The sequence below is a fragment of the Heterodontus francisci genome, chromosome 2 (assembly GCF_036365525.1).
Source record: "Heterodontus francisci isolate sHetFra1 chromosome 2, sHetFra1.hap1, whole genome shotgun sequence".
NCBI lineage: Eukaryota > Metazoa > Chordata > Chondrichthyes > Heterodontiformes > Heterodontidae > Heterodontus > Heterodontus francisci.
This window is the reverse complement of record NC_090372.1, coordinates 5245126-5267926: the sequence shown is the minus strand read 5'-3', so window position 1 is coordinate 5267926 and position 22801 is coordinate 5245126.

The window sequence follows — 22801 nt, the reverse complement described above, 5'->3', positions numbered from 1 at the left end:
GACCAGAAAGATTGATTGGCATTTATTAACAATGAGCATATCATGAAGGTGCTTATGCAGTTAATTACCAGACCTAACTTTCTGTGGTGAGTTTAATGGACCATGAATGTGCCATTCCAGCATGTTATTAAAAATTATTGTGGGGGGCAGAATGAGTTAAGGGTGAGATGGTGTTTGTGTAAACTGAACGAAGCAGTGGTGTGCATTGACCAGCTAGTTCTGGAGAATTGCAGCTCATGGTGTATTTTTAATCCCCTGAAACTGCTGTCCAAATTTCACATCAATAACAGCATATGTTAACATTTTTTTTTAACTTTAAAATTGTTAAACAGCATTATTTTTCCAGCAAGATCTGGCCCCATATTAGTGTCAATATCACTCAGTATGATATCATTTGCCTATTTTTCCCACATTCCAGAATGACTGTCAAGTAAAGAAACAGTGAAGTTTCAAACAACAAAACTTTTGAAAGGAAACATTGAGGGAGATGTGTACACCTCAAGTCATAAGCTTAGAACTTAGATGATTCTCGATGATTCAACTATAATCCAAACACTTACTGAATCTTCAGGCAAATACTTCATGTCCTGTATGAGAAAAAACAACCTGGAAGAAGATAAAAGATAGAGTCAGGGAATGATTAAAAACCAGAAGAAAGGGGCATCACCATCAAACACAAAGTATTTGACAAGATCTTCATGTAAGTTTGAGAACATCTAATAAAGCCTCTATGAAATATAAAGGATCATAGCAACTACAGGGTTTACCAGATGCCTCCCTCAACCACCTAGTTATATTTTTTAAACAATCAAAGAAGAATTCCCAATGAAAGCGTCATGGCGGTTCTACAATCGGACACAAAGTATTAACATTACTTCCTTGTAGCGCAATGTGCAATTTTCTAGATGTGGTTCATCAATTAGATCAGTTCCATTGTTAGTCACTCAATTACCTTGGCCGTCAACTAGTCAACTCTGAATTCAGCTGAGGCTCCGGGACTGTAGCTTTTTGAAGTAACAAGAAAGTCAATGTAAATGTCGCTGTCATTTTGATATTTTCAAATCTTTCACTTGATTGCTAACAGAGTCAGCGTGATGTTGTGCAGTACTATTTTCTTGGCACCAGTACCTTTGGGATATTAAATAAATTGATTAAAAACTATGAGATAGCACAAATTAGGTATGGCTGTCAGAAGGGGGAAGCTCAGTAGGGCAAATGACCTTCTTCTCATTTCATAGCTTATTTTTTTTGAATTCTCAAGGCTGAGGAATTGGTTAGGTTGATCAACATAAGTTAAAAGGAAGAAAAAAACATGCATTTGTATAGCAACATTCACAGCCTCAGGATATCCCACAGTGCTTTACAATCAATGTAATACTTTTGAAGTATAGTTACTGTTGTAATGTAGGAAATACGGTAGCCAATTTGCATACAGCAAGCTCCACAAATAGCAATGGGATAAATGATCAGGTAATCTGCTTTTAATGAAGTTGGTTGAGGAATAAATATTGGCCAGGATACGGGGGGAGACCTTCCCCGCTCTTTGAAATCGTGCAACAGGAGCTTTCGCACCCACCTGAAAGGGCAAACGAGGTCTCCTCCGAAAGATGACACCTCCAACAGAGCAGCACTCCTTCAGTTTGACCCTGGAGTGTCAGCCTAAAGTTTGCATCAGTTGATGATAAATGAACATTTAAGGCGCCCATAAGTTCTAGATCATATGTTCCTGCAGGTTTGGTTCACTCTAAATTCACAAATTACTGAACATTTATGCCTGAGTGTGAATTTTTTTTGAGTGACAGAATGACCAGGAAATAAATGTAATATTCCTGAGAACTTACTTTTTACCAATTCAGAACAGAAAATCATAAGAATGTAGGTATTGGGGATAATCACCCATACAGTGTTAGACACTCTGCATTAATTCTACTAAATCCAGAATTGCTCCAGATTACCAGTTGCAATCAAAGTTTTGCTGAACCTTCACAAGTAAAATCTATGGGTGAATTATTACTTCGGATTTTGCAAATTTCTGACATTATTATTTTGTCAATATAAAGCAATTAAATGGATTGTTCCTGTCATCTCTTCTCACCTTACTGGACTAATTTTTGCAATATCTTTTTTCAAATAGTCTTCTTGGCTCAGTGTCAGTCGTATATTTAATAAATCGTCTAAAATTGGTTGGAGCAAGAACATTTTCAGACATTTGTTCTGCATTTCCATTTTGATAGTAATTGTCAGATCTCTGGCTGGTGATAATAGATTATATTTGCTTGAGCACAGTAAGGTCACCATCAATATTTAACAGTGGTGAGGAGGGTAAATGCAGCTTTGATGATTTAACAGGAACTTAAAAAAGAAGTCCTGTTTTCTGTCCAAACCAGTCTGTTTTTAAAGACATAGAGCGGTGTAATTTGAATCAGACAAGAAAGGTGGCTGATAAACAGAACAAAAACTCAGTAAAGTAGGCTGATGTACATTTGAGAGTACAAGTTCCAATATGGAGTAGTTTAGAAAGGAGTTGAAAAAGAGACAACAAATTTCCTTGGATTTCTGCCAGGATCCCACCATAACTCCAGTAGGAGACCAACAGAACCCAACAGAAAGCAGTAGGAAGCTGATTATTCCTGTTTGCCACCATTTCCTGGATTTTCCAGTTTGCCTTGAGAGAGCAGAATCTTTTCCCATTCCTTATAGAGTAAATGTTATTTGGGCTGAGGGACTTCCTACGCCACAGGTTCTCACTTTCCTGGCTCACCGAGACCCAAGTCGAATCAGACCGAGCATGCTCCTTGAGAGGAAGCTGACTAGATCATGGGTGGGTGCATGTGCACCCCATTGGGAAGCCTAGACCAGGTAACCAGGCTTGTCCCGGGCGCACACCGCAGCGCCCCTTCCAAAAGATTAGAATTTATGGGCTGGATTTTACCAGTCCCTCAGCGTCATGCATTGTGGCAGGGAGGCACATAAAATGCTTGTGGGAGCGACCCGCCACGACCCACAACGCCAAGAAGGCCCCGCTGGATATTAGCAGCCGTGGCGAGGCCTTGGTGCGGCCCCCCGCTGCTTGGCGGCAGGGCCTTCATTAAAATATGGAACTGAGGTTACTTAAAATGCAAATGAACTTACCTGCTGCCGGCGGATGGCCCATGCCGATTTTACGGCCGCCAATCGCAACTTGTGCTCCTTTGGAAATCCGTATGGACTTCCGATGCGAGAAACTGGTGTGGAGGGGGGAGGACTAAAATTATCAGGGCAATTGGGGAGGGGGGGTGGGGGAGCGGGGAAATGTTTTTATTGGCTGTGGGGATGGTGGAAATGGGTTGAAGGGTAAATGTTATGAGGTTGGGTGGGGGGGGACAGTTCGTGATGTCAATAAAGTTTATTCAGGGTCAGTGGCCCTAAAACAGACATTGGACGTGGGTTGAAAGGGCCTCCAGGTTTCAATAAAATTTTAAAATGAAGTGTAAATGAATTCCCCTTTAAATATTAAAATTTAATCTAAGAGCTCGAAGCCCTTTAAAAATGGCACTGGTGCCTGCGCGGTGGCACTGGACACCATTGCCGGGGACGCGGCAGCCGCCCCCTCTCTGTCATCGGGGGTGGCCACTCCACCCCCTCCATTTAAATGAGCCCCTGTGCGTAATATCGCGGGGGCTCGGTAACGGCCACTTAGTGCCTGCTAGCCACCAACTTCAAAACGCACTGCCACAATGTGCATTCAGCCCTCTGTTTTTTTCTTCATAGAATCATAGAACCATTTACAGCACAGAAGGAGCCATTCAGCCCATCGAGTCCATGCCAACTCTCCATGGAGCTCTCCATTCAGTCCCTTTCCCCCATTCAATCCCCGTAGCCCTGTAAGTCTATTTCCTTCAAATGGCCATCCAATTTCCTTTTGAAATCATTGATCGTCTCCACTTTCACCACCCTTGTGGGCAGCGAGTTCCAGGTCATTACCACCCGCTGCCTAAAAGGTTCTTCCTCATATTTCCCCTTTATCTCTTGACCAAAACCTTCAATCTGTGTCTCCGAGTCATTGCCCTTCTCTCCCCCCTTACAGAAGCGGAAGCAGCGGACATGGCCAGGATCAGAAGTAGGAGCAGGATAGAAAAAATATTTCCAATGCAAGTACAGAGATAGTGAATCAGAAGCAAAAAAATATTACACTCTCTCCTATTCCTTACTAGGGACCCATTTATGTAATTCAGACTGCCTCCCAACATTTTTAACTGCAATACAAAGCAAAAAGGCAGCATTCACAAGCAAGCATTGGGGCCAATTCTCCTGTAGTTAGTGCCCAAGAAATTCTCACACCCCAAGTACTAAGCACAGGAAACAGGGGTAGAAAGCTGTTCTGCTGAGTCTTAACTCCCCTCTCAAACATTGTTCCTGGTTTTTCAGGACTTCCTTTAAGGAAAGCAGAATGCTGTAGGATTCAATTTATTTTATTATAGTACTGTTAGAACTTAGTTGTCATATCCTTAAATATATCAGTTAAAATTGTAACATAACCACAAAAGCATGATGGCTTTCATTAACAGGGGGATTGAGTTTAAGAGCCGCGAGGTTATGCTGCAGCTCTATAAAGCCCTGGTTCGACCACACTTGGAATATTGTGTTCAGTTCTGGTCGCCTCATTATAGGAAGGATGTGGAAGCTTCAGAGAGGGTGCAGAGGAGATTTACCAGGATGCTGCCTGGACTGGAGGGCATGTCCTACAAAGAAAGATTGAGGGAGCTAGGGCTTTTCTCATTGGAGCAAAGAAGGATGAGAGGTGACTTGATGGAGGGGTACAAGATGATGAGAGGCATAGATAGAGTGGATAGTCAGAGACTTTTTCCCAGGGTGGAAAGGGCTATCACCAGGGGGCATAATTTTAAGGTGATTGGAAGAAGGTTTCGGGGAGATGTCAGAGGTAGGTTCTTTACACAGAGAGTGGTGGGTGCGTGGAATGCGCTTCCAGCGGTGGTAGTAGAAGCAGATACATTAGGGGCATTTAAGCGACTCTTGGATAGGTACATGGATGATAGTAGAATGAAGGGTAGGTAGTTACTTAGATCTTAGAGTAGGTTAAAGGTTCGGCGCAACATCGTGGGCCGAAGGGCCTGTACTGTGCTGCACTGTTCTATGTTCTATGTTCTAGGAATAAGATCAGTTGAATGTTACTTAGAGTTCTGTACAAATCATGACATATTGCCTTTCTTGGCAATTCTTCGCAGACAAAGATTTTGGGAAGGTTGTAGTCATCAGTTGCAGGCCCGCTGGTGGCTGGTCAGGCCTATCCATGACTGGCAGATTCTCCCACAGCGGGTACAAGTGAAGGTGTAGTCACTGCTGGGGGAAATTGGATCTATTCTTCTCCTTTTCTCTTTCATGCTGGTTCTTCACTCAGTCTCAATGGTGTCTGTAGCCCTCCTGATGTAGTATCTCCAGGCATCACGATCTATGGCCTGCGCTTCCCACTGGCGACGGTCGATGTGACACACAGAGAGGGACTTCTTCAGGGAGGCCTTGAAACATTTGCATGGGGCCCCTCAGTTCCTTTTACCCGTGGTCAGCTCTCCATACAACGCGATCTTGGGCAGGCGATTGTCGTCCATCCGGGCAATGTGACCCGCCCAACACAGTTGGCTTTGCAGGAGGATGGCCTCGATGCTGTTGAAGTTTGTCTTTTTTCGGACTTCAATATTTGTGATGCGGTCCTGCCAGTGGATCTTGAGGATGCTGCGGAGGCAGTGCTGTTGGAAGTGCTCTAGAAGGCGTACATGACAACGGTATAGGACCCATGTCTCGGTGCCATACAGAAGGGTGGTGAGGACTACGGCTTTGTACACTTTGAGTTTGGTCTGTGCTCTGAGGCTGTGGGTTGCTCCACGCACATTTCTAGAGTCTGCTGAATGTACTGTTTGCTTCTGAGAGCCGATTGTCCACTTCCTTGTCTATGGCAGCATTAAACGAGATGACGCTCCCCAAATAAGTAAATTGCTTGATGGCATTCAGCTCGGTTCCCTCGATGACAATGCTTGGTGGTCTATATTCTTCTTGGGGTGCAGGCTGATGCAGGACTTCAGTTTTCTTTAAACTGATTTTTAGTCCGAAGAGTTGTGCCGCTTCGGAAAAATGTGTTGTTATACGTTGCAGGTCTGACTGACTGTGGGCCTGAAGAGCACAGTCATCGGTGAAAAGAAGTTCATGGATGATCTTTTTTTGTGTCTTTGCGTGAGCCTGAAGATGCCTGAGGTTGAAAAGGCCTCTGTCGGTCCGGAAGCATACGTAAACTCCCTCCTTAAGGTCTTCCGCTGCAATAGAAAGGACTAATTCAGACCGCGTAAAGATCCATTGTTTAAAAGTTGTTAGAATGTGGGTAACCCCAGGAAGACTGTTGGCTTTTTAACCAGTAAAGACTGTAAACATGTCTAGCCAAATAGCTGTGAAACAGGACAAGCGCATATCAATCTCGTTAATTGGTTATTGTTAATGAATTCACAGCAAGGAAACAGGAATCTGGAACCCCCCTGAATGACAATGAAATTGACCTAAACAAGGGTCGAAATACCATCATGGAAGGGCAGATAGGTAATGACTGACCAATCAAATGAACAGAATCGGGGTTTTACCAAATATGGTACAGAACCAAGCTGGGAAAGGTGTATAAATTAAGAACTTGTACGACCCCAAAAGCACGCATCATCATCCAAATGAAGACAGAAGATAGACTTCAATCAAGAGACAAGGCGTCGCAGTTAACCAGGGGTTGAGGGCTGGTGTTCCATCGTGAGCACAACTGCGGACCACTGTCCTTTGCTAAGTATCATGATTTTGTGCTTAGTGTGGAAAACTTAATAAAGTCTGTGAAGCTTGCGAAAGCAGCCTCGTACCCGTGTGGTTTTGTAGCTAATCTGAGCTGTAAGGACCTTTTAGATCTGCTGTCCCAACTTAGACTGTAATTGTAATTGACACAAGTCTTACAATTAAATTAACGCAAACCCCAGATCTTACAATGCCTACAGCTGAAATAGTCACAGGCCAGTAGCAATTATTCACATAGGACATCATAGGTCTTCCCAACCCCATTGCCTCAATTTCCAGTTCACTTTGGAGGATTTCCCAGTAATTCAGCAGATAATTCTCTTTTCTGCATTTCAGAGATGTTAGGGTAGATTTTGGATGCAGCATGTGACTGGAACAGGGAGACCAATGCTCAACAGAAATTATCAGCACCTCAAGAGTCAGGTTACCACTTTGCTGAGATCCAATTTGGGCTGGCTGCCTTGCTGGCAGAGGCATTCAGGTAAGTTCTGGGGAAGGAGGGGGGATGGCGAGAGCTGGTAATGGCCTGTGACACTCTTGCTCGTCCCGGTTCCATATCAAGGTGAGCATAAAAAAAAAATTTACCTGGCGGTTTCTTCAGCGACCTTTAGTTTCCCTTCAAGGATGGTTGGTTGGACCGCTGTATATCTGGAAAAATTAGCCAATGTTTATGCAGTACATGCTCTGACACCTCTTAAGGGATTTAACAGGCAGGTCCTGAAGTGGCCACAGGATCCATATTTCAATATCAAAATGAGGCCTGTGCTTGTGCCAGGGCCTTGACTAATTTCGTAGTAGCCCGAATGGAGGCGCAGAACGGGCTAAACAGTTGCACTGCTAAATTCAGCATCGCTGTGTAAAATGGGTGCACCGATATTGAGTTTTTCCCCTCTTGGGTCTGACATTAGCTGGGAGCTTTCTGACTGCTGTTTTACGGTTCCGTAGCAGCAGCTGATATTGGGTCCCTTCTTCTAGACACCAGGTGCTGCTAGCAGACAGGCTTACACTGAATGTGTGACTAAGCCATTAGAATGACTTCATCTGTGAATTCAAGCATTCTGGACAGATGCAGTGCACGTTGGGTGTATTGAGTGAGAGGAAACCTGCACCTTTAGTTCACTGTGTCTGAGTTAGTTTGGCCATAATTAACGACAATTCTCTTATGGTGGAGATCATCGGGTTTTTCTAAATATGTATTTCTTCAGAAAATGCCACATAAATACCACAATATCGTGCAAAGGTTAAAACAAATAGTCTGATTTATTTATAAATAAGATAAAACAGAAGCAGTGAGAAACTATGAAAGAACAATATTTGAAAAAATAGAGAAAGAATTTGTCCACCAGGATTTGGAAATATTCTTTAAAAAAAAGTGTTTCTCATGCAGTCTGATCATCTGCAAGACTCTAAGTAATATTATACATACGATTCAATGTTCATTCCAATTCAGATGATCCATTCAGAAGTGAACAAAAGATAGAGAAAAATTTCCAGGAGATATTTCAGGCCTGATCTCCTGAGGACTAACCTGTCAATCAACCCAGAAAGAAGGAATTTACTCGAATGACAGGAAGGTGTTTGCATGTTATCTGTTTACTCCAGATCTGTTAATGTTTTAAGTCATGTAAATTTTGAATTTCTTCTCAAAAAACTCATCTGTTTGTCCAATTATTAGATCAATCAATGAGCCCTGTTTTCCCCACAGGTATTCTGATGCTTGTCTTTATTCCTTTATTGCAAATAGACAGTGTGGTTCCAGCTTCACTTTTGAAGTTTAGTAAAGAACAATATTCACGGACAATAACTTATTTCGAAGTGCAGCAATCAATTTATGCACATCGAGGTTATAAACAGCTAGTACATGAATAACCAGTTAATTGTTTGTGAGTTTGGTTGAGGGAAGAATGTTGGCCAACAAAGCAAGCAAGAACTCTTTGTTCTTCAAATAGTGTCAGAGGGTGTTTAATATCCACCTGAATCAAACTCATGCTCTTGGTTTAGTTGCTTACCTTTTTTTTATTCATTCATGAGATGTGGGCATCACTGGCAATGCCAGCATTTATTGTCCATCCCTAATTGCCCTTGAGAAGGTGGTGGTGAGCTGCCTTTTTGAACCGCTGCAGTCCATGTGAGGTAGGTACACCCACAGTGCTGTTAGGAAGGGAGTTCCAGGATTTGGACCCAGCGACAGTGAAGGAACGGTGATATAGTTCCAAGTCAGGATGGTGTGTGACTTGGAGGGGAACTTGCAGGTGGTGGTGTTCCCATATATTTGCTGCCCTTGTCCGTCTAGTTGGTAGAGGTCACGGGTTTGGAAGGTGCTGTTTAAGGAGCCTTGGTGCGTTGCTGCAGTGCATCTTGTAGATGGTACACACTGCTGATACTGTGCGTCAGTGGTGGGGGAGTGAATGTTTGTAGATGGGATGCCAATCAAGCGGGCTGCTTTGTCCTGGATGGCGTCGAGCTTCTTGAGTGTTGTTGGAGCTGCACCCATCCAGGCAATTGGAGAGTATTCCATCACACTCCTGACTTGTGCCTTGTAGATGGTGGACAGGCTTTGGGGAGTCAGGAGGTGAGTTACTCGCCGCAGGATTCCTAGCCTCTGACCTGCTCTTGTAGCCATGGTATTTATATGGCTACTCCAGTTCAGTTTCCGGTCAATGGTAACCCCTAGAATGTTAATAGTGGGGGATTCAGCGATCATAATGCCATTGAATGTCAAGGGGAGATGGCTAGATTCTCTCTTGTTGGAGATGGTCATTGCCTGGCACTTGTGTGGCGCGAATGTTACTTGCCACTTAACAGCCCAAGCTTGGATATTGTCCAAGTCGTTCTGCATTTCTACACAGACTGCTTCAGTATCTGAGGTGTCATGAATGGTGTGAACATTGAGCATCCCCACTTCTGACCTAATGTTTGAAGGAAGGTCATTGATGAAGCAGCTAATGATGGCTGCGCCTAGGACACTACCCTGAGGAATTCCTGCAGTGAAGTCCTGAAGCTGAGATGATTTATCCTCCAACAACCACAACATCTTCCTTTGTGTTAGATATGACTCCAGTCAGCAGGGATTTTTCCAGTTGATTCCCATTGACCTCAGTTTTGCTCGGGCTCCTTGATGCCATACTCGGTCAAATGCTGCCTTGATGTCAGGGGCAGTCACTCTCACCTCACCTCTTGAGTTCAGCTCTTTTGTCCATGTTTGAACCAAGGCTGTAATGAGGTCAGGAGCTGAGTGGCCCTGGCAGAACCCAAACTGAGCGTCACTGAGCAGGTTATTGCTAAGCAAGTGCCGCTTGATAGCACTGTCAATGACACCTTCCATCACTTTACTGATGATTGAGAGTAGACTAATGGGGCGGTAATTGGCCGAGTTGGGTTTGTCCTGCTTTTTGTGTACAGGACATACCTGGGAAATTTTCCACATTTCCGGGTAGATGCCAGTGTTGTAGCTGTACTGGAACAGCTTGGCGAGGGTCACGGCAAGTTCCGGAGCATTGGTCTTCAGTACTATTGTCGGAATATTGTCAGGACCCATAGCCTTTGCAGTATCCAGTGCCTTCAGTCATTTCTATATATCATGCAGAGTGAATTGAATTAGCTGAAGTCTGGCATCTGTGATGCTGGGGACTTCAGGAGGAGGCAGAGATGGATCATCAATTCGGCACTTCTGGCTGAAGATTGTTGCAAATGCTTCTGCCTTATCTTTCGCACTGATGTGCTGGGCTCCCCCATCATTGAGGGTGGGGATATTTGTGGAGTCACCTCCTCCAATTAACTGTTTAATTGTCCACTGCAGAGCTTAGGCCCGATCCGTTGGTTATGGGATCGCTTAGTTCTGTCGATCGCATGTGCTTATGCAGTTTGGCACGCAGATAGTCCTCTATTGTAGCTTCACCAGGTTGACACCTCACTTTGAGGTATGCCTGGTGCTGCTCCTGGCATGCCCTCTTGTACTCTTCATTGTACCAGGATTGGTCTCCTGGCTTGATGGTAATGGTAGAGTGGGGGATATACCAGGCCATGAGGTTACAGATTGTGGTTGAGTACAATTGTGCTGCTGCTGATGGCCCACAGCACCTCATGGATGCCCAGTTTTGCATTGCTAGATCAGTTCGAAATCTATCCCATTCAGCACAGTGGTAGTGCCACACAACAGGATGGAGGGTATGCTCAATGTGAAGGTGGGACTTTGTCTCCACAAGGATTGTGCAGTGGCAGATTGGTGAGGTCGAGGTCAAGTATGTTTTACCCTCTTGTTTCCCTCACCACCTGCTGCATACCCAGTCTAGCAGCTATGTCCTTTCGGACTCGACCAGCTCGGTCAGTAGTGGTGAAGTCCCCACCCAGAGTACATTTAGCACCCTTGCCACCCTTAGTGCTTCCTCCAAGTGGTGTTCAACATGGAGGAGTACTGATTCATCAGCTGAGGGAGGGCAGTAGGTGGTAATCAGCAGGAGATTTCCTTGCCCAGGTTTGGCCTGATGCCATGAGACTTCATGGAGTCCGGAGTCGATGTTGAGGACTCCCAAGGTGACTCCCTCCCGACTGTATACCACTGTGCTGCCACCTCTGCTGGGTCTGTCCTGCCAGTGGCACAGGACAAACCAGGGGATGGTGATGGTGGTATCTGGGACATTGTCTGTAAGGTATGGTTCCGTGAGTATGACTATGTCAGGCTGTTGCTTGACTAGTCTGTGGGAAAGCTCTCCAAATTTGGCACAAGCCTCCAGATGTTCGTAAGGAGGACTTTGCAGGGTCGATAGGGCTGGGTTTGCCGTTGTCGTTTCCGGTGCCTAGGGCAATGCCAGGTAGTCCGTCTGGTTTCATTCTTTTTTATTGACTTCGTAGTGGTTAGATACAACTGAGTGGCTTGCTAGGCCATTTAAGAGTCAACCATATTGCTGTGGGTCTGGAGTCACAAGTAGGCCAGACCAGGTAAGGACATTAAAGAACATTAGTGAACCAGATGGGTTTTTACAACAATCAACAATGGCTTCATGGCCATTATTAGACTAGCTTTTTTTAATTCCAGATTTATTAATTGAATTTAAATTCCACCTTCTGCTGTGGTGGGATTCAAACCCATGTCCCCAGAGCAATACCCTGGGTTTCTGGGTTACAAATCCATTGACAATACCACCTCACCACTGCCTCCCTTAGCAACTTGGGAGCCCCTCAGTACTGCACTAAAGTTCCAGCCTAGATTTTGCACTGAAATGGAACATGTACCTTCAATGTTCTGACTTAGAGACAAGAGTGTTACACTAAATGAGTCAAGCTGACACTTGAACCTATAGAAAAGATGATGACTACAATGAAAAAGAGAATAAAATTGCATTTGTATAGTATATTGCGTAACCTCATTTTTAATTGCATTAATTGTGTTTAATTGTATGTATTAACTGGAAATTCACCTGTGCCCGTATAAAAAGAGATAGACTGAAATTGTGGTGTTGGGTTAGGAGCTGCATTCTTGTAATGTGTGACATCTGTAAATAATTGTTTATAAAAGTCTGGACGGATTGGCTCTTGTTCTATCCTCGCCAGCTGGCTTTCCAGACTAAAACACTCAGGATACTTTACAGCCAATGAAGTACTTTTGAAGTGAAACACAGCAGCCAGTTTGTACTGAACAAGGTTTCACAACAGCAATGAGATATATGAGCAGATGGGGTGGCACAGTGGCGCAGTGGTTAGCACCGCAGCCTCACAGCTCCAGCGACCCGGGTTCAATTCTGGGTACTGCCTGTGTGGAGTTTGCAAGTTCTCCCTGTGTCTGCGTGGGTTTCCTCCGGGTGCTCTGGTATCCTCCCACAAGCCAAAGACTTGCAGGTTGATAGGTAAATTGGCCATTAGCAATTGCTCCTAGTATAGGTAGGTGGTAGGGAAATATAGACAGGTGGGGATGTGGTAGGAATATGGAATTAGTGTAGGATTAGGATAAATGGGTGGTTGATGGTCGGCACAGACCCGGTGGGCCGAAGGGCCTGTTTCAGTGCTGTATCTCTAATCTAATCAGATAATCTGGTTTACTGATGTTGGCTGTGTGATAAATATTGTCCAGAACACCAGACAACCTGATATTTTCCTTACAAAGCATTATGAATCTAAGAGCTACAGAACCATAGAAGTATACATTACAAAATTGGGCCATCCAGCCCATTATATTTGTACTAGTTCTTTGCTACACCAATCCTACTGCCCTGTTCATTATGCTCGAGACTTGTAGATAGACCTTGAGAGGTCAGGAAATAAAGGGCTCAGAGTACCGAGCTTCTGCCATCCTTTATGGCAACATCAGACAGAGTTTCTCTGCAATGCAATTAGCCCAGGAGTGTATGGAAGATGCAGGGATTTCTCCTTAGGTCACACAGAAGTCAGAGACCTTGAGGCAAGTCATCACCTTCAATGCAAAGGCTTTAATTAGTGATAGAGGGGGGAGAGAGAGAGAGCTACATTTATCTGATGCCAAAATCTCCAGGTACCATTTTGGGAGAGTTTGTAGGATATTTGGAATTAAATAATTTATGGTTGGCATGATGATGTGTGTTGACAGTAGCTTGTTGTATAGCCACACGAGTTTGTGAGCTATGGTTCATTGTTCACAGCTCATTGATTCCATGCAAATATGGCTGGCCATTGATATAACTAGGAGCTTTCACTGAGGATATTGAATGGGTGTCACCATCACCTCACCCGCATCCTGTAATCTATCAGTCCAAGGACTTGTGAAAACCCAGCAAAACAATGGAAATTAATGGACTGTTCACTCAACTGTTTTGCTCCCCCTTCAGGTATATCAATTGACCTGCCTCAAAATATAGAATCTTAGTAATTTGCCTCATGCAAGAATAAGCAGCAAACTGGCTGGTCTGACTTAAAGTTTCTGTTGCCCTTTGAAATGAGTCAATGGTCAGGAACATACTGACTCAGAGCCAAATTAAGCACGATGTCTTCTTTTTTCCTTGAAGAAGTTTGCAGATCTCTTTCAGGACTTCCAGGAGCCTCTTTATACATAAGCACAAGGATATCTTCAAATAAAGTCTTCTGGGTCTATAGTCCCTAATGGCTGGGTATGTGCACAAGGACCTTGTTCCCTTATGGTACCACGTTATAAGCATGGCATCCCAGCTTCACTTCTGTTCCCCCTCCTGTTACATAAAAAGGGGAATCCCCATTGGGAAACCCCACCTAACATTACATTTTAGGGAAATTTCCCATGCCAAAAACAATCTGGAAGGAAAATTCTGAGTGAAATTATGAGCCTGCAAAAAATTGCAAAAAAAATCATTAAAAGTCAATGCAACATAAAACTAAGTCTCTGGGATACATTTTTCCCTCCATTGTCTGCATTATCCAACAGAACATGTCACCTGCCCTTTATAGAATATGCCTGATTTTCATTCAATGAGATTCCTGACCCTCTTGCCCTCTTTTGTTTTCTGTGGCTTTTCTTCCAAAGCCAAAGCTCTCAAGTAGCCAAACCCCCACAGAATTTCACTCCTGGCTATTAGATCGTGCTCTAATATCGTCTCCCTAGAGCAACGGAGATTGAGGGGAGATTTGATAGAGGTATACAAAATTGTGACAGGCTTAGATAAGTTCGACAACTGTTACGAGATTACTTCAATTTTTTTTTGTAAAATATGTTTTAAGGACTTACAGTGGAATTATGGACATTGATTCATCTGCAATCTTGGAGATGCTGAACTTTGACTTTTTTTTAAAGAAGTCACCAGAAGGTTCCTGGATTTGGCTCATAAACAAATCTTACTGGAAGGCACCTGTCTGTGGATAATCACCCAACAGGGGTTGTTTTTGACTTGGGAGATGCTACAAAGAAGTGACAGGTCAAGATTTATAGAGGCCAGGAGGCTTGCCTTCAGGAATGTTTTTAGTTTCAGTTTGAACTGTTACAAAAGACAGTTGGTTTTTGCCTGCCACATAAGACAGTTCATCTCTCCCTCTTGAAAAGAAATCCTGCATACAGTGTGTGAATTTCCTATTTCCAGCTGCATTTGAAGAAACCCTGCCTATCGAAAGTGTGGGAACTGAAACCTTGTTCCTGTATTTCTGCTGTAAGACCTATCTGAAACCTCTGTAGCTGCATTTCTTGGAAAGCCTACCCAAACTGATCTTCAACATTGCCTGGAAAGAACTGTTCTAGAAAGATCCCAGTGACTGCCGTCTATACGCATTTGGGTCACCAAACCAAAACCAAAGACATGTATTCCACCTGTGTTATTTTTTATTTTCTTGGTGAGAGCGCTATAAACAAAAATGCCTTTTAATTTTCTGGTGGGGATATGTGTGTGTGTGTGTGTGTGTGTGTGTGTGTGTGTGTGTGTGTGTGTGTGTGTGTGTGTGTGTGTGTGTGTGTGTGTGTGTGTGTGTGTGTGTGTGTGTGTGTGTGTGTGTGTGTGTGTGGCTAAGATAAATAAGGGGCTTTAATATCTCAATTTGTGTGTGTATGTTTTATTTCATTATTGGTTAAGATTTTTTTTATAAAAACTGATAATTTTTTTGTTTATTAAGGAAATCTGGTTTATGTGTTTTATTCTAGGTAAAATAGCATATATGATTCAGCAAGTGGGAAAATTTAAATATATGTTGCGACCTGTCGAGAAGTGGAACTAGAATAAACAGTGCACTCCTCCCGCCTCAGTCATAACACAAGGAAAATCTGTTCCATTAACTGATGGTACAAGGACTAGGGGACAAAGATTGAAGGTTAGGGTTAGGTTTAGGGTGAGAGATACAGGAGAAATGTGAGGAAGAATCTTTTTTACACAGCAAGTGTTAATGATGTGAAACTCACTGTCCAGTGTGGTGGAAGTGGAGACAATCAGTGATTTCAAAAGAAAATTGGATGGACACTTGAATTAAATAAAATTGCAATGATACAGAGGTGGAGTGGGGGAGTGGGACTGACTGGATTGCTCCGCGGACAGCTGGCGTGGACTCAATGGGCCAAATAGCCTCCTTCTATGCCATAATGGTCTGGTATACCCAGATGAGTGAGCAACTTTGTGCATGGAAGAGGTACCTTCTGTGACTCCAGAGTCAAGAGTCCCCAACCTAGGCTCTTTGCCTGTTTTAGTCCTCTTCATAATATCAAAATCTAGGTGCTTCTCTTGATCTAAATGGTGGCAGGGCCATATTAACGTTCAGTGGACGTCGTGTGAGCTGTGGGTGAGGCGATCGCAACACCTGTTCGATATCCTCAGTGAGAGCTCCAAGTTATATTAATAGTCAGTGATATTTGCATGGAATCGATGAGCTGTGAACAATGAACCAACGCTCACAAACAGCTTGCTGATCTGGGGGCATGGAACTGCAGTCTGGAGAACCCGGTGCCTTCCTCAAAGAGAAAGCTAGAGGTTAAAGGAAGAGGTTTCGGCAGTTGTTGGAGTGAAGATGCTTCTGGGGCCTGGGAGCAGCATTTCACAACTTTGTGGCTGGTTTTGGCTCTCTCATACCAATGTTAGCATCAATTCCCTGGAAGTTGAGTCAGGGGCATTTGTACGTCAATGGACCCTGATTTGATTGCCGTAATGGAGGTTTCCTGTATGAATCAATTGGCTGCTTTGGCCACCTGCATCTAGGACTAGGCTATAAATAACAGCAGGTTATCAGAAGCAGGAAGTTCAGAAGTGGGGATGTTTGCTGATGATTGCACAATGTTCAGCACCATTCGTGACTCCTCAGATACTGAAGCAGTCCATGTAGAAATGCAGCAAGACCTGGACAATATCCAGGCTTGGGCTGATAAGTGGCAAGTAACATTCACGCCACACAAGTGCCAGGCAATGACCATCTCAAACAAGAGAGAATCTAACCATCTCCCCTAGACATTCAACGGCATTACCATCGCTGAATCCCCCACTATCAACATCCTAGGGGCTACCATTGACCAGAAACAGAACTGGAGTAGCCATGTAAATACCGTGGCTACAAGAGCAGGTCAGAGGCTAGGAATCCTGAGGTGAGTAACTCACCTCCTGACTCCCCTAAGCCCGTCCACCATCTACAAGGCACAAGTCAGGAGTGTGATGGAATATTCTCCACTTGCCTGGATGGGTGCAGCTCCAACAACACTCAAGAAGCTCGACACCATCCAGGACAAAGCAACCCGCTTGATTGGCATCCCATCTACAAACATTCACTCCCTGCACCACCGACGCACAGTGGCAGCAGTGTGTACCATCTACAAGATGCACTGCAGCAATGCACCAAGGCTCCTTAGACAGCACCTTCCAAACCCGCGCCCTCTACCAACTAGAAGGGAAAGGGCAGCAAATGCATGGGAATGCCATCACCTGCAAGTTCCCCTCCAAGTCACACACCATCCTGACTTGGAACTATATCACCATTCCTTCACTGTCGCTGTGTCTAAATCCTGGAACTCCCTTCCTAACAGCACTGTGGGTGTACCTACCCCACATGGGCTGCAGTGGTTCAAGGAGGCAGCTCACCACCACCTTCTCAAGGGCAATTAAGGATGGGCAATAAATGCTGGCTTGGCCAGCGACGCCCACATCCCGTGAATGAATTAAAAAATAGAATAGAGCAGCAAGTTCAGTGCTGCAGCTATTGGAATTAAAATCAATGCCTGTAACCCTAATAATCTTTAAAGACTCATTCAGCTACACTGAGTCTATAGACAGAAACAGTCCAACTGCTCTATGCCTCCTCCCACCCCTCTTCATCTCACTCTATCAACATATACTCCTATTCCTTTCTTCCTCGTGTGCTTATCTAGCTTCCTTTAAATGCATCTACGCTATTCACCTCAACTGCTCCATGTGGTAATGAGTTCCACATTCTAACCACTCCCTGGGTCAAGAAGTTTCTCCAGAATTCCCTATTGGATTTATTAGGAAAAGTGACATTGAACCCCATTTTGAATGTTTCAAGCTGCGTGGATCAATGCCTTTGTTTAAATAATGTATTAAAAATGTGACAGTTGGTAAGCTTAACATGAAAGTCTTGGTTGCCAATCATTTTCCAGGATATTCTGTTGGACACTTGGAAAAAAAAAAATTCATCTAGCAAGAGTCTGATGCACAACAAATCTTGGTTTATTGTGTTCATGAAACACAAAAAGGAACTTAATAATGCAGTTTCAAAATCCCCTCAGCATTTTCACAAAAGAAATTACTAATGACAAGGCTACTTATAATAAAGAGCCTGAAGCACACAAATATTTTTGACTGAAAATGCATGCAGTTTCTTCAGAAGTGTTTGACCCAGGTCATTATATCCTTAAAGGAATCTGAAACAATGGTTACTATGGATACTCTTGACTTCGGCTTTGGCTCTCAAAAGCATACATTTTAATGTGCTATGAGTACATAGTAGCATTACCAGTCAAGACCCATTACTGAATGGAAAGTGAGATCACCAAAGTAATGCTCAGTGATGTTGCTAAATCATAATTGCTCAGCATTATGTGCATATCATATTTATCTATAGCTGATGTGATTTATATTACAGGAAAGATTGATATAAAGTAAAATAATTTATGGACTATTGAAAACGCTCTGGATGAAGACAGCAGTTACATAATTCATATTTAAAGAACTGATCACAGGGAGAGATTGTATCTCACAAGATGTAGACATTAGACATTTCATTACAGGAGCATAGATGAACTCTCAGCAATAAAACACTTTGATTCCTGATCTGATATTTTGAATTGATAAAGCATGGGATAGGGAAGGAGAATTGGAGGTTAGTTAACACGAGTACATAAACCACCAAATTCACTTTGTGTTATTCTGTTGAAAACTTTGCATTGTCATGTGTACCTTTAACTTACATTTTCTTTCTATATAGGATGCCTGTCTCCGCAAGACATCACTAAAATTAAGAAGGCATCAAAGTGCAAACATAGCCCTTCCTCACGAAAACATCAGTGTTAGAATAGCAATGTAATGTGAATTGGATGTCGAGATTTGTTTTAACTATATTAGATTACCTGTAGCATACTGACTTCCAGAACACTTCCAAGGGACAAACAACTTTGTGTGACAAAGAGATTTTAAACATGAAAACAGGACCTATTTTTGACTTCAGCACAAAGTCACTTGAGGCATCAGAGTGCTATGAAAATCAAAGGAGCTGCTCCTGTTCAATATTTTATAAGTATTTTTTGTCATTTTTATCTCTCTATATCCTTCAGCCTTGGCTCATTTGGTAGCACTCTTGGCTGAGTCAAAGGGTCATGGATTCAAATCCCACTCCAGAGACTTGAGCACAAAATCTAGACTGGCAGCCCAGTGCAGTATTGATAAAGTGCTACACTGTCAGTGGTGCTGTCTTTTGGATGAGACATTAAACTGAGGCCCAGTTGGCTCTCTCAGGTGAACATGAAAAGGATCCCACATCACTATTTCAAAGAACTAGGGACTTAACATTGGAGTCCTGGCAATATTGATCCTTCTAGCAACATCACCAGAACAGATTATCTTGTCACTATCACATCGCTGTTTGTGGGCCTTACTAATATGCAAAATTGGCTGTGCGTTTCTTACATTACAACAGTGACTACACTGCTTTGGGATGCCCTGAGGTCATGAAAAGCACTATATAAATTGAAGTCTTTCTTTCTTTGCTTCTGCTTATTGCAAGACACTCCTCCCTACCTAAGTGCATGGCATAATGTGAGCTCAAGATTCAAAGAAAATTCTCAATCTGTTCCATATTTCATTCTATATCAAAGTATTTTCATCTCTGCTGTAGAATATCACACATCTAGGTGAGATATTTTATCCAGTAGTCTGTCCAAAACCAAATGACTCTTTCTCAACTGAGGCATGGTGAAAGGCAACTTTGAAGTGGACTGGTCAATGGCCTAGGTGGCAAAGTGTTGTTTCAGCTGTGAGCAAAATTTTCACATAAATGCTAATTTTTTTTTTAAGTGTTTGTGATCCACCGAGGTCACTTGTAAAGCTACACTGTGCCGAATCAAAAACTATTTGCTTGCTTTCATGATATTGCAAACATTACAACTCTTTAGGGATGATTTGAACTTCCAGCAGGGGTTAAGGGACAGAGTAAATCATCCGACCTTCAGCAACGTGAAATTTGGAAATTTGTCTCGTTCAAAACAGAATTTAAAGACAAGGCCCCCAGTACTCAGTTAGGTGATTTGGAGGGAGATTAGGAGGAGTTTGTGATTTGGACAGTGGAGGATGGAGGAAGCCAGGGCAGGGGAGGCCCAAGGTTTTCTTGTGGGGCCAAGATGGTCACTCCTGTTCCTCCAAGCCATCAAGGAGGCCATTCTTCTTAAAAAAAAAGGTTCACTTATTTTTCTCTTTTGACCCAACTCCTCTTGCTGCCAGGTTGCTTTGGTAGGGAACTCACATTGCCATACCTACACAGATTTTGGGTTAAACTTGCAGTCGGGCCCCAACAACATCATCAGAATCAGAATAGCACATTTAAAAATGGATTCTACTGCCTTCCGATGGGTGTCCCTGTCACTTGCTCAAAATAGCATATTAAACTTGTGACCTGTGAGAAGGCAGTAAGATTGGTTTTGGTAATTCAGTGAGGCTATTTTAACTGCCTGCTCACTCAGTTTCTACCAGGCAGGTAGATAGGGTGAAAATCACCCCTTTTGTATTAGAAAATAGGAAATAGGGGCAGGAGAAGGCCATTTGGTGCCTCGAGCCTGCTCAGCCATTCAATAAGATCATAGCTGCTCTGATCTTGGCCTCTATTCCACTTTCCTGCCTGTTTGGCAACCTTTGACTATAAGAGATGTAAGAATTTATTGTATTGCATTGCACAGGAGAACAGGAGGGTTTCTAGATCTGATGTGGGTCCCCTCTTGTTCCACACATTTCTCAAGCAAGCGCATGACTATTATTTTGCCCTGGTTTTGTGGAAAAGGGTACACTTTATGCCCGATGCCTCATCTCATATACCAGGGGTTTAACCTCTTCACAAACCCAGCAGTGAGTAACTGCCAAACATTGAGGTGACTGTAGCAATTAGCAGTGAAGCCAGGAATCCCATTTCTTTGTCACTGTCAAGCTAGAGTTAAACCTTCAACAGAATGTTACTTTTAGTTTCAAGCTTGTTAAGGGTATTTTTAACCCCATTTCACAGACACTGCCTTCTACTGATGCTACTAAAGTACTCGAGTCATTGGCTGGGGATTTTTTCAGAGGTGCTTCCAGTCAGTTGCCAGAATTTTGATACCAGCACAGCAGAAATATGCAGGTAAAAGGAGTTCCTACCACACTATCATTAAAGTTAGGGTAACGGACCAGGAGCAATACTGAGGAGAGCCCTTGTCATTATTTAGCCTTGCTCAAGGAACGGAAGTAGAAGCACTACCACTTTGCAACATGAGTAGCAATACCAGAGGTTTGGATTTAATTCTGGGTAAAGAATGTTGAAAGTTAAAAGGGTCCACATACATACACACACTGCATAAAACTCTCAATTCCTGGTACTGGACACTCATGCAATTATCTGGTGTAACACGGTCCTACCATCTCAGAGACACCTTTCTCCTACAAACAGTACCTCTCAAACAATGAGTTTCAAATACTTTCTATACTTCAAACAGAACATTCAATTTAACAAAACCTAGAAAACTCTCCAATTCCTAATCTCTCAATACTTGCTTTTCACATTGCTTAAACCTCACCCTGTTATGCTCAGCTGACTGGGAAAAGTCTATCCATCCACCCCCAGTTGTAATTACTGTTTAAAGGTTCTTAAATAGGCTAGACCCTTCCTCTTAAAGGTGAAGTTTCTTAAAGGGCCATTCCCTTACTCAGGGAGCAGCGCCCACAATCACCCTGCTACGCTGGTGTTTTCTGTGCAATCACTGCAGTTATCGAGGGAAATAGTTACTGAACTGAGCCACCTTGTGTTACAGTTGAAAGGGCAATTCATTATGATGTGGTTCTTCTTTCTTTTATTCTTTTGGGCCTCCTTATCTCGAGAGACAATGGATACACGCCTGGAGGTGGTCAGTGGTTTGTGAAGCAGCGCCTGCAGTGGCTATAAAGGCCAATTCTAGAGTGACAGGCTCTTCCACAGGTGCTGCAGAGAAATTTGTTTGTCGGGGCTGTTGCACAGTTGGCTCTCCCCTTGCGCCTCTGTCTTTTTTCCTGTGAACTACTAAGTCTCTTCGACTCGCCACATTTTAGCCCTGTCTTTATGGCTGTCCGCAAGCTCTGGCGAACGCTGGCAACTGACTCCCACGACTTGTGATCAATGTCACAGGATTTCATGTCGCGTTTGCAGGCGTCTTTAAAGCGGAGACGTGGGCGGTCGGTGGGTCTGATACCAGTGGCGAGCTCGCTGTACAATGTGTCTTTGGGGATCCTGCCATCTTCCATGCGGCTCACATGGCCAAGCCATCTCAAGCGCCGCTGACTCAGTAGTGTGTACAAGCTGGGGATGTTGGCCGCCTCGAGGACTTCTGTGTTGGAGATGTGGTTCTTAGAGTGACCATAACCCCAGTAACTTTAAGCTTTATGATCGTTTCAAGTTGCCATTGAGGACTGGATAAAAGTTCTCGGGGCATTGATACATCCAAAATATAATTGACCCTTGGCTAAGAAATATACCTGCTACATGCATCTTGGCCCAGATCTGTACAGTTATGGATGTTCCATCGTTGTGTATATTCAGAACTGAGATTAATAGATTTTTGTTCTCTCAGGGAATCAAGGGATATGGGGTGTAGGCAGGAAAGTGGAATTGAGGTAGAAGATCAGTCAAGATCATATTGAATGGCAGAGCAGTTTTGAGGGAATGAATGGCCTACTTCAGCTCCTATTTCTTATGTTCTTTTGTAACCAGAGATCCAGGTCTCAAAGTAGCATCGTGTTTGTAAGGATGTATCATTGATTGCACATATGTCCATCAAGCCAAGTTATGCTCTCTTCTTTGGCCTACTTATCTCGAGAGACAATGGGTAAGCACCTGGAGGTGGTCAGTGGTGTGTGGAGCA